Source organism: Vulpes lagopus, chromosome X, assembly GCF_018345385.1.
Source record: "Vulpes lagopus strain Blue_001 chromosome X, ASM1834538v1, whole genome shotgun sequence".
Taxonomy (NCBI): Eukaryota; Metazoa; Chordata; class Mammalia; order Carnivora; family Canidae; genus Vulpes; species Vulpes lagopus.
In genome coordinates this window covers 61,612,980-61,634,450 of record NC_054848.1, presented here as the reverse complement: position 1 = coordinate 61,634,450, position 21,471 = coordinate 61,612,980, and the positions used below count along the sequence as shown (strand labels likewise).

General features: G+C 35.0%; 1 protein-coding gene across 1 annotated transcript in view; it reads right to left on the bottom strand.

Moving 5' to 3' along the window:
* TENT5D (terminal nucleotidyltransferase 5D) overlaps positions 1 to 20,928 on the bottom strand; it is an 86,287-nt gene extending 65,359 nt beyond the window's left edge. The window contains exon 1 of the mRNA XM_041740069.1: positions 20,853 to 20,928. The gene's annotated coding sequence lies outside the window, so the exon portion shown is untranslated. The remainder of the gene's footprint in view (positions 1 to 20,852) is intronic.
* Between the last annotated feature and the right edge of the window lie 543 nt (positions 20,929 to 21,471).

The following is a 21,471-nucleotide window of genomic DNA, read 5'->3' as shown; positions in this document are numbered from 1 at the left end:
TCAACAACACAGGAAACAATAGGTGTTGGTGAGGAGGTGGAGAAAGGGGAACTTGCTTGCACTGTTGGTGGGAATGCAAACTGGTGCAGCCACAATGGAAACAGTATGGAGTTTCCTCAAAAAGTTAAAAATAGAACTGCCCTACAATCCAGCTGTTGCATTATTATGTATTTACCCAAGAAATACAAAAATACTAATTCTAAGGGATACATGCACCCTGATGTTTATTACAGCATTATCTACAATATCCAAATTATGGAAATACCCCAAATTTCCGTCAACTGATGAATGAATAAAGAAGTGGTATATATACACACAATGAAATATTACTCAGCCATAAATAACAATGGATCTTGTCATTTTCAATGACATAGCATTAAAGACTAATGCTAAGCAAAATAAATCAGTCAGAAAAACACAAGTAACATATGATTTCACTCATATGTGGAATTTAAAAAACAAAAGAAATGAGCAAAGAGAAAAAAAGAGAGTGAAAGAAACCAAAAAAAACATACTCTTAACTACAGAGAACAAACTGATGGTTACCAGAGGGGAGGTACATGGGGGAATCGATTAAATATATGACGGAGATTAAGGAATGCACTTGCCATGATGATCAGCAGGTATTGTATGGAATTGTTTAATCACTATATTGTATACCTGAAACTAACATTAGACTGTACAATAACTAATGGAGATTTAAATAAAAACTTCTAAAAAGTAGATATGAGGCTCTGGAGTTGCACTAACTGAGATTATTTCCTATTTTTAACATTTACTAGCTGCCTATACTTAAGGTAGTTATTTTGCACCCTTGTGAATAGGTTTCAACACCACTAAATTAGGGCGAATAACATCTGTATGTCATGGAGTATTTTGATGATTATATGAGTCATATAAAAATTATTTATTTATTTATTTATTTATTTATTTATTTATTTATTTAATTTATTTATGAAAGAGCAGAGGAGCAAAGGGGGACAGGGAGGAAGGGGGAAAGGATCTCAAGTAGATTCTGCGCTGAGCATGGAGCCAATGCAGGGCTAGATGTTAGGACCTAGAGATTAGGACCTAAACTGAAATCAAGAATCTGACACTTAACCAACTGATCCATTCAGGAAGGCATCCCGATATAAATTCTTTATTTTTTTTTAAATTTTATTTTATTTATTTATGATAGGCACACAGTGAGAGAGAGAGAGAGAGAGGCAGAGACATAGGCAGAGGGAGAAGCAGGCTCCATGCACTGGGAGCCTGACGTGGGATTCAATCCCGAGTCTCCAGGATAGCGCCCTGGGCCAAAGGCAGGCGCCAAACCGCTGCGCCACCCAGGGATCCCCCCGATATAAATTCTTTAGGACAGTACCTAGAACATCATGTTAGCTCTGTGTGTTTGTGTGTGAGTGTGCATGCATGCATGCATGTAAGAGTGTTTGCTGAGTGTGGGTGTGTAATCAGGCATGTGAAATGACTTGGGGTAAAACAGCTAGGATGGATTATACAATAAGCATTATAATGAAGGTATAGGGACTAATTTTAAGAATTTGACATAAACATAAATATTTGTTTTTGGATATTAAGCAGTTAAACAGTAAAACATTTTAGGTGTTTAGAGTCATGAGTGAAGACTGCAGAGAAAGTTAGGCTACTTATTAAATTAGATATTGGAACAAATTGAATTATTGATAAATAATCCCCTGGTTATTTTGTGCAAGAAAGGGTTAACTTATTATCCTTAAAGATCTAATATATTCTTTTAAAATTTTTTGCTAATGCCTGTTCTTGACCTGGAAAAACAGGGGAAATAGGCAGAGTGGCCCTAGAAGCCCTTATGAAGGTCTTCAGCACTAATGATGGTACCTTCTGCTTGACTCAGTTGTTTATCATATTTTTAACATGTCTTGACTTTCCCATTATAATTAACTGTGTATAATGATCCAGGAAGTTAACTAATTACTTTTGATTTTTAGTGGTAGAGTGGGAGTGAAAAGACAGATAATTAAAAACAATGGATAATTCCAATAACTACCATGTTTAACTTTAAAATTTATTACAGATTTCTGATAACACATTTGCCTTTTTAAGGAAGTTTCTGATTATGGACAAAAAATTAAATTATATTCCTTGAATAATCATATCCTGGCAACCTAGCAAGGAAAACCTACATGATAAAATGATGACAGATGGGGAAAGCTGAGATCTAGAAAGGAGTTTATTAACAAAATAACCAACACATGAAAAATTGAGATCTGGGATCCCTGGGTGGCGCAGCGGTTTAGCGCCTGCCTTTGGCCCGGGGCGCGATCCTGGAGACCCGGGATCGAATCCCACGTCGGGCTCCCAGTGCATGGAGCCTGCTTCTCCCTCTGCCTGTGTCTCTGCCTCTCTCTCTCTCTCTCTCTGTGTGTGTGACTATCATAAATAAATAAAAAATTATTAAAAAAAAAGAAAGAAAAATTGAGATCTGAGTACAATGACAATAGCCAGATTCAAAACAGATCTTTAAATATTTATTTTTATTTATTTATTTATTTATTTATTTATTTATTTATTTGAGAGAAGTCGAGAACATTAGAACATACACCAGCGGGGGGGGGGTGGAGGTTAAGGCAGAGGGAGAGGGAGAGAATCTCAAGCAGACTTCCTGTTAAATGGAGGCTGACACTGGGCTCAATCTTAGGACCCTGAGATCATGACCTGAGTTGAAGTCAAGAGCTGGATGCTTTAATGACTGAACCACTCAGGTGGTTTGAGGGATACTCAAATAGGCTTTTTTAAAAAGATTTTATTTATTTATTCATGAGACACAGAGAGAGAGAGAGAGAGAGAGAGAGAGGCAGAGACACAGGCAGAGAGAGAAGCAGGCTCCATGCAGGGAGCCCAATGTGGTACTCGATTCCCCAACTCCAGGATCATGCCCTGGGCTGAAGGCAGGCGCTCAACCATTGAGCCACCCAGGAGTCCCATAAAAAGGAAAGTTTAGATACGTTATGGGAAACAGACTATTTAGCAGACATTTAAAATCATTTCAACATAGTTGTTTTGAAGGGGCACATTAACCCCAATATTTATTGCAGCATGGTTGCAATAGCCAAAATATGGAAAGAGCCCAGGTGTCTAATTACAGGGGAATAGATAGAGAAATGTGGTGTATTAATATAAATATAAATAATGAAATATTACTCAGCCATCAAAAATATGAAATCTTGCCTTTTGCAACCACGTGGATGGAAATGGATGGTAATTTGCTAAGTTAATTAAATTAAAGAAAGACAAACACATAATTTCACTTATATGTGGAATTCAATAAACAAAACAGATGAACATAGGAGAAGGAAAGGAAAAATAAGATAGAATGAAAACAGAGAGGTAGAAAAACTATAAGAGACTCTTAACTATAGGAAACCACCAGAGGGTTGCTGGAAGAAGGGCGGGGGTGGGGTAATTAGTTGATGGGCATTAAAGAGGGCACTTGATGTAAAGAGCACTGGGCATAATATGCAAATGATGAGCCACTAAATTCTACATCTGAAACTAATAATACACTCTATGTTAACTAAATTGAATTAAATTCAAACAATTTTTAAAGTATATAATAATTTCATCATCACCGTGAGGTTTAGTTGTGGTATATCATATCACAGTTGAATGCCAACATTTTTGCACTGTCTTTATTTGCTTCTTATGATAAATAAATGTTTATGGAGAAACTAGGTAACTATAATGCTAGGTGATAGGAATGAAGAGTATCCCAAAACCATTTTCCTTAGAATTTACCAATTGGCATATAACTTTTCTTTTTAAATGATAGGTAACATTTTATTTTTAAATATTTATTTATTTATTCATGAGAGACACACACACAGAGAGAGAAAGAGAGAGAGAGAGAGAGAGAGAGAGGCAGAGACACAAGCAGAGGGAAAAGCAGGCTCCATGCAGGGAGTCTGATGTGGGACTCGATCCTGGAACTCCAGGATCACGCCATGGGCCGAGGGCAGACCCTAAACCCCTGAGCCATCCAGGGATCCCAGTAACATTAAATTAAATATTAAGAGTCTATCATATTTCCGTCTTGAGTTTTTCCTGATGAATTTTCAAAATCCCTTTCATTTCATTCAGAATGAAATGTTTCTTTAAGACAAAGATAAAATCTAAGTACAATTCTTAGTATGATTCTCTTTACATTTAGATTTTTATTTTTAAATTTCTACTTCTGAACTATGAAATACCTCGTTCCTTTTCATCAGGATAAAGAATGAACAATATTCATGATATGAAAAACTTCCTTGTTAATCTTTTTGATTAAAATGTACTTAACAGAAAAAGAAACAGCATCCAAATAAAATAAGATACTATTTGAGTAATCCAAGCCCCCCAAATCTCTTGTATCTGATGTTTACAGATAACTGAAGTAAAAATCTTCAGGATGTGTATATTTAAGTGTAAGTCTATATACCTTTTATATATCTGAGTTCCCTTTACAGCACCTAGTGAAAGAAAGGCCTGGCAAAAGTAAGTGCTTAACACTGAGTGAAATAGCATAACTATCATATTTAATTATTATCATTCTCTAGTGCCAGTAATTGGTATTATTTTTTCAAATAAATATTTTATTTTAGAATAAATTTAGATTTATAGGGAAGTTGTGCACATAGTAAAGAGACTTCTTATATCTCATTTCTCCTATCACCAATGACTAGATTCCTTTATTATTAATATCTTACCTTACTGTGCTATTTGTCCCAATTAATAAAGCAATATTCATACATCATTATGCCCAATCATTATTCAGACATTTTTATGTATATTTTATTGGAGTCCGATTTGCCAACATATAGTATAGCACCCAGTGCTCATCCTGCCAAGTGCCTCCTTCAGTGTGCATCACCCAGTCATCCCATCCCCCCGTCTACCTCCCTTTCCACCACCCCTGGTTCATTTCCCAGAGTTAGGAGTCTCTCATGTTCTGTCACCCTCTCTGATGTTTCCCACTCATTTTCTCTCCTTTCCCCTATAATCTCTTTCACTATTTTTTATATTCCCTGTATGAGTGAAACCATATAATGTTTGTCCTTCTCTGACTGACTTATTTCATTCAGCATAATACCCTCCACTTCCATCCACGTCGAAGCAAATAGTGGATATTTGTCGTTTCTAATGGCTGAGTAATATTCCATTGTATATATAGACCACATCTTCTTTATCCATTCATCTTCCCATGGACACCGAGGCTCCTTCCACAGTTTGGATATTGTGGATATTGCTGCTATAAACATTGGGGTGCAGGTTTTTCACTGCATCTGTATCTTTGGGGTAAATCCCCAGCAGTACAATTGCTGGGTCATAGGGTAGTCCTATTTTTAACTCTTTGAGGAACCTCCACACAGTTTTCCAGAGTAGCTGTACCAGTTTACATTCCCACCAACAGTGCCAGAGGGTTCCCCTTTCTCCACATCCTCTCCAACATTTGTTGTTTCCTGTCTTGCTAATTTTCCCCATTCTCACTGGTGTGAGGTGGTATCTCATTGTGGTTTTGATTTGTATTTCCCTGATGGCAAGTGATGCGGAGCATTTTCTCATGTGCTTGTTGGCCATGTGTATGTTTTCTTTGGTGAAATTTCTCTTCATGTCTTTTGCACATTTCATGGTTGGATTGTTTGGTGTTTTGAGGGAAAAGAGGTCAATAGAAAAATTAAATCCCTGATTTCCATAACTTACTGTACAAGGTAAGAGTCCTAAAGCTTTTTGAATAGATAGAACCCTTTTTAATACCAAAGAGATTCCAAGAAACCAACATGACAGCAGTTGACAAGTTCAGTACCACCGACTGAGCAACTACATAAAAATAATAACTTTGATAAATTTGGTACCACTTTCAAATAATTATTTGGGAGACTGTATTAAACTATAGTCAATTCTTGTTGCAAATAAAAACATGGATCACCTGCAATGACTTAGAGCTCTTGATCCCCAAGGGAATCACCACTCAAAAGTGTACAGCTTTAGCAAAGATACATATACAATGTAAATCAACTGACTATAATAAATATTTTTGAAAAACCTCCTAGGTGCCAGCCACTATGACAGGCTTCATAAAAGATAAGTGATAGAGTCCCTACCCTCAAAAAGTTTAATATAATGGAACACTAACAAAAAATTAAAATACTACTTGTCAGTACAAAGAATATATAATTATGCAAGGAGGTACTGAGGTTTCCAAGCAAAGGTCCTATGGATGACAGCTTATCCAAGTCTTAAAGGAAGAATTGGAATTACTGAGGTTTAAGAAAAGAGGGAATTCCAGTTTGGATGAAATCCCAAAGCAATACTACGTATCAAGTGGACTTGGAGACAAAGCTCTGAATCGGTTCTATAAAGTAATATATAAGACTAAAAGAGATAGGAAGAGAACTAATTATAAAGTTCCTTATGTGACTGTGTTAAGGAGCTTGAATCTTGTGCTGCAAGTAATGAAGAACCATTAAAGAGCTTTAAGCTGAGATGTGGCATAATCAGACTTCTGCTTTAGATAGAGCTTTGTAGGCAGCAAAACAGTAGATGAACTTGAAAGGGATGAGAAGAGACATAAGAAAAATACTTGTTGAATAAAATGATTGAATGAATGGATAATGCTGTAATAGTCCTGAAAAGAGAAGGTGAGAGTTTAAACTATGACTGTAGTAATATGAATAGAAAATAAGGAACAGGGATCCCTGGATGGCTCAGTGGTTTGGTGCCTGCCTTCAGTCCAGGGTGTGATCCTGGAGGCCCAGGATCGAGTCCCACATCAGGCTCCCTGCATGGAGCCTGCTTCTCCCTCTGCCTATGTCTCTGCCTCTCTCTCTCTCTGTATCTCTCATGAATAAATAAAATCTTTTTTTTAAGAAAATAAGGAACAGTTCAATAAATATTTATATCAAGTCAGCAGAACCTAGTGACTGATTAAATGTAAAATATAAAGGAGAAGAAGAAAAAGATAAACCTTGGTTTGAGCAACTGGGTAGAAAATGGTGCCTCCAAATGAGACTGAAACTACTAAATGAAGAGGTCCTTTTTAAAAAGATTTTATTTATTTATTTATTTATTTATTTATTTATTTATTTATTTTTAATATATTTCGATTGGAGTTCGATTTGCCAACATATAGTATAACACCCAGTGCTCATCCCATCAAATGCCCCCCCTCAGTGCCCGTCACCCAGTCACCCTTCCTCCCACCCATCTCCCCTTCCACTACCCCCCGTTTGTTTCCCAGAGTTAAGATTTTATTTATTTAGAAAGAGTCCAAGTAAGGGGAGGAGCAGGGGGATAAGGAGACAGAATCCCAAGCAGACACTGTGCTGAGTATGGAGTCCAATACAGGTCTGGTTCCCAGAACCCTGAGATCATGACCTGAGATGAAATCAAGAGTCAGATGTTTAATCAACTGAGCCACCCAGGCGTCCCACGAAGAGGTCTTTGGTGGGAAAAACAGAGGAGGTCAATTTAAAAAATATTGAAGTACCTGTGAGACAGAAACATCTAGCAAGAGTTGGATGATGGAGTATTAGCTCAAGTAAGGGACATATGGACTTGTCATATAGATTTGTGAGTCGCCATCATTTGGGTAATTGAAGTATAAATTAGTTCACACAAGGAAAGAGTGCAAAATCAGAAAAAATGTTGGGTAACAGAATCCTGGAAACACATTTAGAGAGTAAAGAGAATAGGAGTCCATGAAATGTATAGAGAAAGTACAGGTAATTATATACAATGAGAGCCAAAAAAAAAAAAATGCTAAAGAATGCTATGAAGCAGAAAGTGTCAAAGAGAAAAATGTGATTGACATAGTGGAATAAAGTTGCATTATCTAGTAAGATAAGTTTTAAAAATGTTCATCAGACTTCTATATTAGATAAACAACAATGATAAATAACAATAAGTAGTTTCCGTGGAGTGGGAAAAAATAGATTGCAGTGGGCCCCAAATTTCTTTATTTACCCAACAGTGATTTGAGTGGCTTTTATTTCACAAACAGGATACTATATACTGTGAATAGAGTGGTAGACAAAATAGACATGGTTCCTTCCTTATGTAGCTTTTACCATGTGAGTAGGTGCCTATCTCACCAATGCTCTGGACAATACAGAAGAATAATTTTAATGGGAAATATTTAAAAATTAAGGAAATAATTTGCAAACATTTCCTAGTTAGAATGAAGAAATATATTCTAAATTATAATGAAGACAGAAGATCATATATTTATGTACACACACAGAGAAAATGCCATAATCCTGAATTAGCTGAACTCCAGGAAAACCTACAAAAAACCTTGATTTTTTTATTCCCTTTCTTTTCCCCCATTTTAACAAATAACAAGAAGAAAGGAATGGCAGAGTGGAGGACCCTATGCTCACTTCATCCCACAAATATAGCTAGATAACTATCAAATCATCCTAAATATCCTAGAAATTGACCTGAAGACTGGCAGAACAAACTCCACAACCAAAGGTAGAAAAGAGGTCGCATCAAAGAAGGTAGGAAGTATGAAAATGTGGTTTGAGTGAGAAATAGATCTTGGCCACTGTGGTGGGAAGAGAGCTGCAGTCGTGGAGAAGGGCCAGAGACAGATTAACACAAAGGGTGGGGAATCAATCCCCATAGCAATTGGCTTGGAAAGGGAGAGGAGCCAAATTTTGTGGCTTTAGAACCCACCTGGTCTTCAAGCCTAGAGTTCTAAAGGTGAGCAGGCTTGGCTGGCATGGGGCTGGAAGGGTTTGTGCTGCTCCTGAAGAGAAGGCAGGCAAACTACTCATGGACACACACTATGGAAGCACAAATATGAAGAGTGCATGTGGCACACAGTAGGGAAATTATTTGCTCATTTCAGTGCATGTCCCAGAAAGGCAGCATTCAGAGAGGGGCCCCTCTGGAAACAAAGGAAATAGCAGGTGCCATTTCCCTCCCCTGCTCCTCAGCATAGGCACAGAGCCACCAGTGGGAACCAGTGCAGCTCCAACACTCATGACCTAACTTGCTTACAGCAATCCCTGAGCCCCCCCCTCCCCCCTCTCCCACATACTCTGGTGGAAGTACCCTTCCTAGCCTCCTTGGCCTCAGTCCCAGTATTTGAGGGCCCCCTGCCCCAGATAATTGGCCCAAACACCTGCTTACACTGCATCTCCTGACTTCGAAGTTTTATAGAGCCTCAGTTTGAGTGGTGGTAGCAAAAGGTTGTATTTCAGAAGTAGCAAAAATGAATATTTCTGTAAAAAATCAGTTAAGGATGGGGTACATGGGTGACTAAGTTAGTAAAGTATCTGACTTTTGATTTCAGCTCAGGTCATGATCTCAGGGTTGTGAGATTGAGCCCTGGGTTATGCTCTGCACTGGGCATGGAGCCTATTTATGATATTCTCTCTCTCTCTTTCTCTCTCTCTCTCTCTCTCTCTCTCTCTCTCTCTCTCTAAAAATATCAGTTGAGGAACCCACAAAATAATAGGATGGAAAGTATGACATACAAGTAAAACATGAGGAGGAGATAAAGAATGGGTTCAAAATTAAACCACCAACTTAACATACACTGCTATATACAGAAGAGGTTATATACAAATCTAATGGTAACCACATATCAAAAACCACTAATAAATATGCAATGAGTAAATAGAAAGTACTGCAAATATATCACTAGAGAAAATCAGCAAACCATGAGAGAAAAACACGAAAGGATTAGAGAAAATCTTCAGAAGTAAGCACAAAACAAGTAATAAAATGACAATAAATACATATATATAAATTATTACTTTGAATGTAATTAAAAGACAGGTTGAAGGAATGTATTAAAAAAACCCACAAGACCCATTGATATGCCTACAAGAGACTCATAATAAGGGCTTTAACAGCTCGTTTACACTAATGGACAGATCATCCAAATAGAATATCAACAAGAGAACAATGGCTTTGAATGACACACAGGTACAGATTGATTTAACATATATATGCAGAACATTTCATCCTAAAACAGCAGAATACATATTCTTTTCAAGTGCACATGGAACAGTCTCCAGAATAGATCTCACATTAGGCCACAAAATAAGCCTCAACAAATTCAAGAAGACCAAAGTCATACCATGCATATTTTCTGACCACAATGCTATGAAACTTGAAGTCACCATAGAAACAATCTGGAAAGATCACAAACACATGGAGGGTAAATAACATGGTACTAAATGATGAAGGGGTCAAGCAGAATATAAAAGAAGAAATAAGAGTATATGGGTAAAAATGAAGATGAAAACACAATGGTCCAAAACCTTTGGGATGAAACAAAAGTGACTATAACAGGAAAGTTTATACCAATACAGGCCCGCCTCAGGAAGAAAGAAAAATCTCAAATAAAAAAATCTAATCTTAAACCTAAATGACACAGAAAAAGAACAAAAAAGCCAAAAGCCATAAGAAAGGAAATAATAAAGATTAGATCATAAATAAATGATACAGAAACTAAGAAACAACAACAATAAATAAATTTGATAAACCTCTAGCTAGAAAACAAGAAGAAAAAGGGAAAGAACTCAAATAAATCAAATCACAATTGAGAGAGGAAAAATAATAATGTACACCACAAAAATACAATGATAAGAGAATATTATGAAATACTATAGGCCAACAATTTGGACAACTTAAAGAAATGGATAAATTCCTACAAACATATAAACTACCAAAAATGAAACAAGAGAAAAGAGAAAAACTGTTCAAACCAAAACCAGTAAAGACATTGAATCATTAATCAAAAACTCCCAACAAACAAATGCCCAGGACCAAAAGGCTTCATGGGCAAATATTTAATGAAGAGTTAATACCTATACTTCTCAAACTATTTCAAAAAATAGAAAAGGAAGTAAAACTTCCAAATTTATTCTAGGAGGCCAAAATTACCCTCGCACCAAAACCAGATAAAGAAATCAGTAAAAAAGAAAACTGCAGGACAATATCCTTGATGAACATAGATTCAAAAAGCTTTAGCAAAATAGTAGCAAACCAAATCCAATAATACATCATAAAAATCATTCACCACAATCAACTGGTATTTATTCCTTGATTGCAAGTTTGGTTCAATATTCACAAGTCAATCAATGTAATATAACACAAAAATAAGAGAAAGAAAAAGAACTACATGATCATTTAAATACATGCAGAAAAATCATTCAACAAACAACATCCATTCATGATAAAAAATTAATATAGTAGGATTAGAGGGAACATACCCCAATATAACAAAGGTCATATATGAAAACCCACAGCTAATATCATCCTTAACAGGGAAAAACTGAGGTCTCTTTCCCTAAGGTCAGGAAAAGACAAGGATGTCCATTTTCACCACTTTTATTCAACAAAGTACTGGAAGTCCTAGCCACAGCAATTAGAAAACACAAGGAAATAAAAGACATCCATATCAGTAAAGAAAAAGTAAAACTTTCACTATTTGCAAACAGCATATTACATATAGAAAATCCAATAGAATCCACCAAAAAACTGGTGGAACTGATAGATGAATTCACTTAAGTTGCAGGAGACAAATCAAACATACAGAAATTTGTTGCATTCTATATGCCCATAATAAAACAGCAGAAAAGAGAAATTAAGAAATCAGGGTAGGATTAGATATTTGCAAAAGATGTATCAAAGGGTTAGTAAGCAAAATACACAAAGAACTTATAAAACTCAACATCAAAAAAAAGGAATCCAATTTTAAAAATGAACAGAAGATATGAAAAGATATTTCTCCAAAAAAGACAGAGATGACCAACAGATACATGAAAAGAATTTCATCATCTCTTACTTTCAGGGAAATGCAAATCAAAACTACAATGAGATACGACCTCACACCTGTTAGAATGGCAAAAATTAACAATACAAGAAACAACAGGTGTTGGTGAGGATGTGGAGAAAGGGAACCCTCTTGCACTGTTGGTGGGAAAGCAAACCTAGTGCAATCACTCTGGAAAATGGTATGTCCCTCAAGAATTTAAATGTAGAATTACCTTTGATCCACCAATCACACTAATGGGTATTTATCCAGAGAATACAAATACATTAGCATAGCATCTCTAACTTTATATGATTCTATTCTAAACAGTCGGAATGTCAGCTATTTTAAGGACATTGCACAAAACTACCTTCTTGATTTGGAACCGTTTTTATTATATTTTTAATGTATATTAATTTAATATATATTTATAATTTTTTTGAAGTTTTAGCCTTAGATTTCAAATGATACCATGGGAATTACGGAGTAACAGGTTTGGGGTTTTTCTTTTTCTTTTCACATTTTAACAATGTGGTTTTTTTTAAATAATAAATTTATTTTTTAATGGTGTTCAATTTGCCAACATATAGAATAACACCCAGTGCTCATCCCGTCAAGTGCCCCCCTCAGTGCCCGTCATCCATTCACCCCCACTCCCTGCCTTCCTCCCCTTCCACCACCCCTAGTTCATTTCCCAGAGTTAAGAGTCTTTATGTTCTGTCTCCCTTTCTGATATTTCCTACCCATTTCTCTCCCTTCCCTTCTATTCCCTTTCACTATTATTTATCTTCCCCAAATGAATGAGAACATATAATGTTTATCCTTCTCCAATTGACTTATTTCACTCAGCATAATACCCTCCAGTTCCATCCACATTGAAGCAAATGGTGGGTATTTGTCATTTCTAATCGCTGAGTAATATTCCATTGTATACATAAACCACATCTTCTTTATCCATTCATCTTTCGATGGACACCGAGGCCGGGACACCTGCACACTGATGTTTATTTATTTATAATTTTGTTCAATATATAGAGTTATTACTGAAGAGTTCCCTTGGTTCTTCTAATATACATGCCTTTATCACAAATATCCAAAGAAGCTGAACTATTGCTCTGTAACCTCCCTGAACACAAACTATCAAATATCAGACACCATTTCTCCCATATCATGTGTAGACAACAATCTGAATTCTTCCTAGTAACTTCCACAGACTAAGAACTTGAACTTTATTTCATACTTCAAGAAAAAGAGTAATATTTGCAAATGACGTATCAGATAAAGGGCTAGTTTCCAAGATCTATAAAGAACTTATTAAACTCAACAGCAAAGAAATAAACAATCCAATCATGAAATGAGCAAAAGACATGAACAGAAATTTCACAGAGGAAGACATAGACATGGCCAACACGCACATGAGAAAATGCTCCACATCACTGGCCATCAGGGAAATACAAATCAAAACCACAATGAGATACCACCTCACACTAGTGAGAATGGTGAAAATTAACAAGACAGGAAACAACAAATGTTGGAGAGGATGTGGAGAAAGGGGAACCCTCTTGCCCTGTTGGTGGGAATGTGAACTGGCGCAGCCACTCTGGAAAACTGTGTGGAGGTTCCTCAGAGAGTTAAAAATAGATCTGCCCTACGACCCAGCAATTGCACTGCTGGGGATTTACCCCAAAGATTCAGATGCAATGAAATGCCGGGACACCTGCAGCCCGATGTTTATAGCAGTAATGTCCACAATAGTCAAACTGTGGAAGGAGCCTCGGTGTCCATCGAAAGATGAATGGATAAAGAAGATGTGCTTTATGTATACAATGGAATATTACTCAGCCATTAGAAAAGACAAATACCCACTATTTGCTTCGACATGGAGGGACCTGGAGGGTATTATGCTGAGTGAAGTAAGTCAATCGGAAAAGGACAAACGTTATATGGTCTCATTCAATTGGGGAATATAAAAATTAGTGAAAGGGAATAAAGGGAAAGAGAGAAAACGAGTGAAAATATCAGTGAGGGTGACAAAACATGAGAGACACCTAACTCTGGTAAATGAACAAGGGGTAGTGGAAGGGGAAGTGGACAGGGGGTTGGGGTGACTGGGTGATGGGCAATGAGGGGGGCACTTGGCAGGATGAGCACTGGGTGTTATGGTATATGTTGGCAAATTGAACTCCAATAAAAAATTAAAACATATATCTGGTAAAAAAAAAAAAAAGAAAACGCAATAATTTAATGAAACATATTTTATAGTTAATTTATACCAAATTCAAAATCCATTTTGTTTATACAAAAATTTATCTTTAAATCACATGCAGTTAACCAGTCTGAACAGGAACCAACACTATCAATTTCTAAAATTAATGATTCAAACTATCAAAATATTGTCCAAATCCACTTGAGTCAAAATAGCATTTCTTTTGGTTTAAATGCCTAAATTGGGTTCTTTTTCACTTTTCTATTAGAATTGTATGATATTTGATCTCCCATCCAATAAGATATTAGTTTAAAACTTATTCAAAGGGCCAAATAAAAAAGAACACATCTTTCCATAGTATAACCCTTAATTTTATTCACAACTTATAAATTGTCACATTATTAATCTGCTCATTGAGTTATTTAGCAATAATAAGACCTTATTGTAGCATCATTGCTATTGTGTAATGTTAAGTGCAATGTAAAAAATAAATGGTCTCACTATATAGGTCGTACAGTAAAAGCTGTACTTTTGTGTTTGTTAATGTGTAAGATAGTGTAGTGATGCCATAAACATCAACCAGTAAACAAGGGATAACTGATTTCTCAGTCTCACTCATCTGGTTCTGGAACTTGTAAAACTATTTTAGTATCACACAGCTCTAAACTACCTTTTAAAGACTAACTCTTTAACTCTACTACTTTGGATAAAGTTAACTAGGAAAATGTTACTAAGATATTATCATTGATATGCTCTTTTGATTGTTAGCACTTCCAGTTAGTGAATATATGCCATGGAATAAACAAGAAATACATTACTTAACTATATAAACACTAGAGTTTCATAGTCTCCCCATTAGGATTTAAAGTGGGGTTACTGCCTATATCAACACAGGCATAGTCCTGTAATGTAAATATGTATTAATCTTTATTCCATCTCTTTGATCATGTCATATTACCTATCTGGAATTGCTCTCCTTTTGCCGGTGATCTATCCTAAGCTTTTAAGTCTGATGTCTTTCCTGAAACCTTGAGCATTCTAGTCAACACTGGTATTTTCTATGTCAAGCCAGTGATGCAAAGTTAACACTTACTGTTTTCTAATTGTTTAATATATGATGGCTTGATTTCTATAACGGAGTTATAACTTCCTCGAGGACACATTCATGTCTTACAATACTTTTTCACCCACAGTTGTGGGAAAATAGAAGGTATCTAAAAATGTTCATTCATTAATTAGATTCAACAAAAATATCCCCTGTCATGCATGACATTAGCACAAAGACATTAGGAGAACCCTCCTGTAATAACAAAATTCCAAGGGTAATTGAAATCACAAATCTGCTTCATGAAGAAAAGGAAGCTATTGGTTTCATAAAATCTGTGTCTTCTCTGTGAAGTTTGTGATCTCAATTTGTCCTATGATTACATGCTTAAAGATACTCCTTTGACTATTCCATTTTAGAGAAGGCCAATATTTAAAAGTTCTTACTAAATCTCTATCACTAAAATGCTTCATATACAGTTAAAAAATAATAAACCAGAACTTGCTCCCTGTAACACCTAACTACATGGTATTTTGGCATGGTCTTCATTTTTAGCCATTCACAATGAAAATCATCTTTTATTGTGGGGATAGGTATCTTTTATCTTGAAAGGTATTCTAAGGATATTCCCATATATGTTATTTCATAACTTTAAAATTATAGGACCATCATTCAACTAACTTATACCATTAGATCTTATACCATTTATAAAGATATCAGAGTTATAAAATCAGGAACAACTCTGCTAGCACCAAAATTAGTTAATTTTTATCATTATCAGACCAAAAACACCTGAGGTTCATAAGAGAGTATTTTCCATTGCTGATTCTGTTGGAAGCTAATTCATGCTCAGTTACTGACTGGAATTAAAATAATCTAATATGTTTAAATATAAATAATCTACTAATTGTATTGAACAGTCAGTTCTCAACTTCAGATGTATTCATTTAGAGAGAAATTAACAGGCATTCCTGCCTACTGAAAATAAACTGAGTCTCTTTTTCTTCTCTTTTCAGCTAATTAATCTGTTCCAAATCTCTTACTCCTCAAGTATTTGCATATACCTCCCAATCACGAAAGTGTCACTAGATATAAAAACAAGAAGCTCTCTGAATACAAGAAATTGCTCTAATTTAAAAAGTAATAATAAAACTTCATCAACAATAAAAATGTACTAAGTTTCAACTATATGCAAGGAAATTAGTTGGTTCCAGGGGTCAGAAGTCATATAAGGAATAAGATGACCTGGTCCTATAAATGCTTCCAAGCTAATTGTAGAGATAAGGCATATAGATAAAAAGATAATAACAATTTATATAGTAACCAAAGTTGTTTACCACAGTGATTACTATAGTGGTTGTACCACTCGAATTATTTGACACCAAATTTCTAAATGGCACCTTTTAAGAAGTTGATAGGCTCCTAGCAAATATTAAAAAACATGAGGTATTAGAACATTTATACACTCATGCACCTGGCATGGCCCCTCTTTGCATAATATGGTATTTTTATTTTATTTTAATTGTTTAAGATTTTATTTATTCACAAGAAGCAAAGAGAGAGAGGGAACACAGGCAGAGGGAGAAGCAGGCTTCCCAAGGAAAGCCAGATGCAGAACTCTATCCCAGGATCCCAGGATCACAACCTTCACAATCTGAAGGCAGATGCTCAACTGCTGAGCCTCTCAGGCATCCCAACATGACACTTTTAATTAAAGCTTTAACTTAACTGAACTGTATCCTATCCTAGTAACCTTTCTGAAAATACACATAGAAATCTAGGTTGAGCTTGAGATTCCTTGGTTAAGCATGACTTTAAAAGTATCCAAAAGTATTGGTACCAAGGATGAATATGAAAATTAGTAAGAAAAAAATTAGGGAAAGGCTAATAAGAAAGGAGAAAGGAACACTAACAAAGAAACACTACTAGTGTAAATAAAAAGAATATAAAAGAATAATATAATAGAAAATATGTTTATCAAATATATGTAAATAATCTTTCTTTCCCTCCTTCTATCCAAAGTTGAATAACTGTTTAAAACCGTATTTTATTAAAACTATACTTTATTAATGTAATTGACAAAGGGAATTTTCAAGATGAGCCTTTCTACCCTGTTCATAAATATATCTTTAAATGATGAGTTATCTGTAGGGTGAAATAAAAAATGAAAGGCTTAATTCACACTCACTTGATGTATGGTCTTTAGCAAGTTCCAATACCTGTCTTTTTTCCTCCAATTCATATATTTGTGCCTTTCTAAACTTTTTATCTTACCTCCAGTTAGGGAAACTTCACTTAGATAGACGTGGAATGTTGGATGATTTCTTTTTACAAAGAATTAAATCTTAAAAAAATAGAAATAATCATTAAATTTTATGTAGTCTGGATCACTGCCTAGGTCTCATTAAGCTTCAGTTAGGACCTGACTTAGAAAGAGGTCAACTGAATTTAGTTACCATATAAATTCACTGTTTTGATTTCAGAAAACTGAGTTACATATGGTCTGGAATAATTTGTAAAATGAGATGTTAAGCCTTTTTTTGGCCGAGTATGGAATTTGAGACTTGTTGTGGTGAAAGTGATAATCTCAATGAAAAGTTCTATGAAAAATCTAATAAATACCATTTGAATTAGCTCCTCTCAAGAATTTCCATAGGACTAACATCTCATTGTTCTACATTTTTTCATTAAATCTTATTTTTTTACATTCTTATCAGAATTTGCCTTTTAATTGACTGTCTCTTTTATTCTAGTTTTATGATAGATCAAGTGATTAAATATATCTCCCCTCTATATCTTCACATGCCTTACTCAATACGCATTTTAGGAAAGCATAATATATATGGATATGTTAACTTTAAGTATACTTCAGCAACAACTGATCGACAATGGCCTTTAAAATTGTGAGGTTCAGAGAGGAGGAAAGCATATGACAAACCTTCTAGACCAGGGTTATGCAAATCAAACAGGCAATGAACCTGATATGCTCACACTTGGTATACTTTTGCCTGGTACATTGATCTTGTCCTGTAGATAGTCTTTCCTTTTGACTGAATTAAGAGCATAATGAAAGCTATTCTGGATTCATCCATCCAGCTCAGTATCCTGTTTCTGATGATATCACTTGTGCAGTTCTGAGCATACAGTAGGCAATCAATATTTCATTGAACTTTTCTTGAAATAAGTAGGCATATCTGACTTCTAAACTATCCTAAATAAAAGCCATAAATTCCTCCATTAAATGCATATAAATTTAACTCCTTTTTGAATCTTCATTTTCAGTATATAAAACCTTTTTAACATATAAAATGGTACTTTTTCATTTATCTTAATAAAAGCTATTTCTACCCTATGTCCCAGTAATTCTACTTCCAGTATATACCTTAGAGAACTCTTGCAAATGTGTAGAGTGTTATACATTTAGTACTGCAGCATTTCTTCAATTGGAAAAGAAAATAAAAGCCACCTATAAATGGCCATGAAGAGGGGATGGATAAAGGAGCCATATTTATATGATAAATTATTATATATACAAATGTAGAAACAACATGGGTAGATCTAAAAAGTAATACTGAGTAAAAGCTATGGAACCTGGATATATATTAAGTGTAATATTGATATAAATTTAAAAACATGTATAAAATATTGTATATTTTCCATGAATGCATATTTCTTCATGGAAAAGGATATACATAATACTAAGTAGCTGTTTCCAGCAGGGAGAACAGAATAAGACTAGTGAGTGTAGTCAAAGGAGACTTCAACTTCACTATATTGTTTTATTTATTTAATTTTAAAAAGAACTGGAAACAGGTGTGACACAATGTTGACTGTTGTCGGGGTACCAGGGTGGTGTAATATATTAAGTATTCAACTCTTGGCTTTGGCTCAGGTCCTGATATCAGGGTCCTAAGATCTGTTAGGCTCCATGCTCAGTGAGGAGTCTGTCTTCCTCCCTTTGCTCCTCCTCCCCATCTCTCAAAAATAAATAAATCTTTAAAAAATTTTCACTTCTGTCAATTCTTGGAGGAGGTAGAAACATGGATGTTTAATATATTATTTTTATATCTTCTATATTTTAAAGTTTCTCATAAAAATAAATTTTCTTAGAAAGCTACAAAGTGACTCATTTAATATTGAGAGCATATACTACAAGCTTATTAAAAACAAGCAAACAAAAGAATCATTGAGTAGGCTGAGTTGTGGGAAGGTTACCTTCTCTTAGTTGCTCGAGACCTCAGGAACAGGGGTGCCTGGGTGGCTCAGCCAGTTAAGCATCTGCCTTTGGCTTGGGTCATGATCTCAGAGTCCTGGGATCGAGCCCTACATCGGGCTCCCTGCTCATTGTGGAGCCTGCCCTTTCCTCTCCCTCTGCTGCTCCCCCTGCTTGTTCTCTCTCTCTCTGACAAATAAATAAACAAAATCTTTTAAAAAATTCTAGAAACAAAATCATATTTACTCTACCTATACACTCCACGATTTTATGCAGATTCAATCAACCCATTCCTTCTATACAGAAGAATATTAAATCTTCTAATAGTATTAAATAGTCTAGTCTGCTCAAAGCCCTTCTGGCACTTTTTGAAACTTCTTCTCTGGCCCCTGTCTTGACATTAATTATTTCTCAAGAAGTGGTGAGCAGAAATGCCACAATTTTTCAAGCACCAAAGTACCATGGTTTTATATCAGTATGATTTTCTCTTTTGTTTCAAATACCTTTCTTGATGTTTACATATTTGTTAAGGGTTTTTTGACTGTAGAATACATTACTAAGCTATCATTTCTGAGAGCCTCTAAGTATTCTAACATTCAGGATAATCTCATTTAATCCTTATCATAAACCTAAGAAATATATATTATTACCCCTGTTTTTGTGAGTGAGGAAATTGAAATACAAAGAGATTACGTAAACTTGCCCTTGATAATCACATATTAAATATAGGAACCAGAAATTCAAACCTAGCTCTGTATGACTCTAAATGTCTTGTTCTTTCCAATGGCCTGAAGCAAAAAAAAATTATAATGACTTCAAGATACCTTTCCTGGATTCAATTTTACCAATTTCAGTATACCAGTTGAAAACCTAGACATGCTATCATTGCACTGCATTTGCTATGGCTATTCCTAAAAAAGAATAAGCTGAAAGATGTTTTGTTGTACATCTGTCAATTTAATATAAAGGCAACACTAGATGATTCTAGACATAGAGTAGTGGTTCGTAAATGGAAGTGATTTTATCCTTCAGAGAATATTTGACAATCTCCGGAGATATTTTTGGTTGTTAAAACTTTGGAGGTGGTAGAAAGCTATTGTATATATATAGGTGTATATAGAGGGCAGGGATACTGCTAAATGTCCTACAATGTACAGGACAATCCTCCAAAACAAATAAATGACCAGCCCAAAATGTCTACAGTATTGGTTGAAAAACCCTGACACAGAGGGAATAATTGTGGACCACATTATAGCTAATTTTAGGGAAAAATAATATTTGAAAATAACAAAATATATGTTAATTGTACTGGAATTAAAATAAGAACCTTAATAGAATGTGCGTACTAAAATATAGAGAATTCAAATATTTACAAAGCTTGCTAACTCTGTTCGAACCAGTTACCAAATAAATTTCTAAAATCATGAAAATGACTTTGACAGAATTTTGACTTGAGATTCCACAGTCTGTGATGAGAAAGTAATAGTAAATAAAAGCAGTATCTAGAACTAAGTGTGTAGGTGCTGTAGCCATGAAAATGGGATACAGCAGTACAGAGTAGTACACTTTTAAAAGAGCAAGTGTTTTGTTTGTTTTTTACCTTGTCTTCACCTGTCCTTCTGATAAAAGTCTCTTTGTTCTTTCTTCTCTTAAAGACTTTTCTTCAAATAGCTCCTAGATGGTAAAATAATAGATATAAGGAAACGTTTTATTAAAAATGAGTTTCTCTATGAGCACCTACACCTATATTAAAGAATTTCTGAATCATACAACTCTCAAAACTAATTTGGAATCATCCCAAAGTGGGAAAGTATCTCTAATAATAGCAAATGCTTTATTCTTTCTCACCATCTCACCTTCTAAGAATCAATCAACTCATTTAATAACAAGATATAGTTGCATTGATTATTCAAGTTTTACAAAGGTTTTCTGGCAAAGGCAAATTTTAAAGCCTTGAGTGCTCTGTTAAAAATCAACGTAGTCTAGAGAAATTCTCTTTCTGATAATTATCTATTACAATCACTAAATATCACCATTTTTTATTAAAATAACAATGAAATCCTAAGAATGGTCACTTATAAAAATGATAAATATGCAGATGTATTTTTCCTAAGACTTTTTTTCTATTCAGTTGAATCTTATATTCAACTTATCTTGTCTTCTTGTGCTCCTCCCCCACTTGCTAATTATAAACTGGATATTTTTCACATCATCTACTG